Source organism: Otolemur garnettii, unplaced genomic scaffold (genome assembly GCF_000181295.1).
Source record: "Otolemur garnettii isolate 467f Iridium unplaced genomic scaffold, OtoGar3 scaffold00007, whole genome shotgun sequence".
Taxonomy (NCBI): Eukaryota; Metazoa; Chordata; class Mammalia; order Primates; family Galagidae; genus Otolemur; species Otolemur garnettii.
The window spans coordinates 19,687,018-19,690,961 of record NW_003852402.1 but is presented as its reverse complement, the minus strand read 5'-3'; positions in this window follow the sequence as shown (position 1 = coordinate 19,690,961).

Sequence of the window (3,944 nt, the reverse complement as noted above, 5' to 3'; positions counted from 1 at the left end):
ACAACGCCTGGCCATTTTTTGGTTGCAGCCGTCATTGTTGTTTGGCGGGCCCGGGCTGGGGATTCAAACCCGCCACCTTAGGTGTATGTGGCTGGATCTCAGCCATTGCTTATATGCCCTTAAATCACTGGACAGTGGAGACTCAGTAACAACTTACGATTCTAATTCTAAAATCTCTTAGAGAGGAAATCCAATTGCTTCAATCCCTGGGCCTTTAATCTGATAGGCTACCACCAGAAAGGCAGGGTGGGCCTTTAATCTGATAGGCTATCGCCAGAAAAGCAAGGTTCCCACTGTGGCTGCCAGGATTCACCCTGAGGGAGGAGACAGAGGACTAGGTGAGCTGGCAGTGCTCTGACAGGTATATCCTCAATGAATTATTTGTGCCATTTTACTATCTTCTGTGAGAGACCATAAGCTCCTTGAGAAAAAGTACTATTGCTTTTTTATATTTGTAAATCCCCAGAACCCAGTACTGATGCTATTTTACAACAGCCGTTGGCATCAGGAATTTCCCCAGAATTTATGAAAGTGAAATTAGGAGATCTGAGTGTGACTTTATTAGACCCTGAATCTAAGATTACTCATGTGCCTTCTTGAGGGGAGGGGTGTGCTCTTTTCTCTTATTTCAAGAAAAAAATTATAGGAAAATATACTCCCAACACAATTCCCTAGTGTCTGCTTATTCTTTGCCTTAAAATTGTAATCCCAGTTGCTAGAAGACTTTGAAATATCCTTTTGAAACAGAAAAGGAAGAGAAGAGAACTAAGATTCCTCCTTGCTCAGTATCCCTTCCACCTGGAAACTCTGTTTGAGTCACTTGGGAATTTAGAGTAACAAGTTGGTGTCATCACACAGCCTGAATTGGGAAAGGTGTGAATTATCAATACTTAGCATCTCTGCTGCTCTTATGTTGTTATTTTGTTTTCTTGTTTTGTGTTTCTTTCTTATCCAGATCTCGCTCTAACCTCCTCCATGGAACCAATTCTAAGCTAGACCACCAGGTACTTATATTAAGTCATAGCATCATCTCACTCAATAAACTCACAGTGGAAATTTCACCTGATGCCCTGGGCTGCTTCCTGTTAGGTAATGGGAAACTCCTCCCTGTCTGTGTTCAGCAGAACTCCAGGCCATTTCGTAAGGGCCAATTTTTGTACAACCATAGACTGTATCTTTAGCTTAAGTTACTGGCATAGACATTTCCTTTCTTTCAGTACTTGGTTTTGGGTTGTCTTCCCTGCATTTCAACCATTTCTGCATATGTATCTTTTATTACCAAGCGATCTCAAGTCCTCTTTTGAATATAGAAAGTTACAAAGAAAGAAAAACGTCTAGTAAAGCATGCTGACTGTATATACTCCACCAAATGGCATCAGAGGAGTAAAAATGATGGTAATCCTATAAGGACAAAGAGAAGGAGAAAAGGGATGGCTGCAGATAAGTACAATTTATCAAGTGTATTCCATACAGTCTTGGAAGAATGAATAGCAATAAACGAACAAGTGGAAATTGACTTTGATTTTAGCTTCTTCACTTGTTAAATATCCTAAGGCAGCTGTCCCTAACCTTTTTGGCACCAGAGCCTGGGTTCATGAAAGACAATTTTTCCACGGACCAGGATAGGGGGAGGGTTTGATATGATATGATTGACTTATTATGGTCTCTGTGCAGTCAAACCTCTCTGCTAATGAGAATCTGTGTTTGCAGCTGCTCCCCAGCGCTAGCATCACTGCCTCAAATCCAACTCAGATCATCAGGCATTAGATTCAGGTAAGAAGCAGGCAACTTAGATCCCTCACATATACAGTTTGCAGTAGGGCTTGCTCTCCTGTGGAATCTAATGCCTCCCCTGATCTGACAGGAGGCGGAGCTCAGGTGGGGGTGCCAATGATGGGGAACAGCTGTAAACACAGATGAAGCTTCCCTCACTTGCTGTTCACTTCTTGTTGTATAGCCCAGTTCCTAACAGGGCAGGGACCCATACCAGTCTGGGGGACTCTAGCCTTAAGAGGAGAAAGCCAACAAGAACAAAACAATTTATACTACAGTAAATCCTCCACCCCCTGTCAAAAACCAGAGGTTCCATATATGCCTATGAGGCAGAGCAAAAACCCGAAAAGCTTTCATAAGGAGTTCCTAGAGACGACATCCTTTCTCCTCTGCTAGGCTTGGCAACTAAGTAACGTTCCTCCTCTCCTTTCTTCTTGCACAAAACTAAAGATATCCTTTCTGGAGAGGTTAAACTAAAAAAACAAGCAAACAAGCACAAGACCTCTAGCTTGAGGGCATCGATCACAGTTAAGGGCTAGAGTGAAGCATTTTACTGGAAAACAGGATTAGAAGTTTGCCTAATGAACACTGAGACACCCATCCTTTCCCCTACCGGGCTCCCAGCAGGCTTAATACCAGGCTTAGACTCCCTTAGGCAAGACAGGAGAATTCACTTCTGGAGAAACCCTGTACCCCAAGAGAACAGACCTACCAATACATACGTACTGGCATTTAGGAATTCTATAAAAAGACAGAGAGAGCCCCCTTGTTATGGCATGTGTGTTCTAGTGAACTTGACCCTTCAAACCCAAAACACAGAGTTTCTGAGCAGCTCACAGTGCCTTTCTCTTTAACATAAATGGACAGTTAGGGATCACTAACCATTTGAAAGAAACCTTTCACACAGGAGACAGAGTCCAAAATAAACTGTAAAAGAAGTTTATAGTCAATGCAGGGGGCAAAGAAAACCCTTTAAAAACGAAAGTTAACGTTTTCTGGGAAAAGAAGGAAAATCTTGCATTTATGAAATGTGAATATTTCACTATTAAAATGTCATATGTAGAAATAAGAAGTTCTTGGAAAATAAAAAAAAAAATAGAAGCAGCAATTAATGATCAGTAGAAGAGTTAGAAGGCAGAGATGTGGAAACTTTCTATAAAGTAGAACAAAAAACACCCAGAGATTAAAAATAGAAGTAAAAAAAAAAGCTTTTTTTGCGCAGAATATCCCCGGCTGGAGGTGGAAGAGGCCAACGGCAAGGAACTGGCAGACGTTCTCATTGACAGATCCCCCCAAATACTGGATAGAGGATTGTGGTGAACAGCTCAGAAAAGATGAATCTCACAGATTTGTCGAAGATGGCGAAGGGTCAGATCCCAGGCAGTGCACAGGGGCAAGGGAAAATGGCAGAGTTAGAAGACACGGACACAGAAGATGATTTGGATGTGGAAATGTCAGGTAAAAAGGAGGAATGCAGAAATATAACGGAGATACTTCCTTTGCTCCGGAAAAATAAATTTCAACTGGTAGGCAGTGACAATTTCCTTGCTAGTGTCATTCAGAGGAGCCAGAAGTTCATACCTTTCCTGCAGCCAAGAATTGCCCCACAGCCCATTGCGCATACGGTGGTGCTATACGGCCCTGCAGGTGTTGGGAAAAGCACCCTGGCAAAGCAGGTGTTCCTGGACTGGGCGGAGAACAACCTCAATCAGATGTTCAACTATGTCTTCTACTTGAGGTGCAAGGAGCTCAACCATGTGGGCGCTTGCAGCTTTGCAGAACTGATCTTCAAGGACTGGCCAGAGTGGCTGGGTTGTGCGGCAGAAGTCTTTGGCCAGGCACAGAAGATCTTGTTCATCATCGATGGTTTCGAAGAGCTGAGAGTCCCTGCGGGGGCCCTGATCCATGATATCTGTGGCAACTGGGAGAGGGAGATGCCGGTGCCCGTCCTCCTGGGCAGCCTGCTGAAGAGGAAGATGCTGCCCAAGGCCAGCCTGCTGGTCACCACACGGCCCGAGGCCCTGCGAGAGCTCCGGCTCCTGGTGGAGCAGCCGCTCTTCATAGAGATGGAGGGGCTCCTGGAGCCAGACAGGAGAGCGTATTTCCTGAGACAATTTGCCGACCAGGACCAGGCCCTGCGTGCTTTGGATTTGATGAAGGGCAACGTGGCC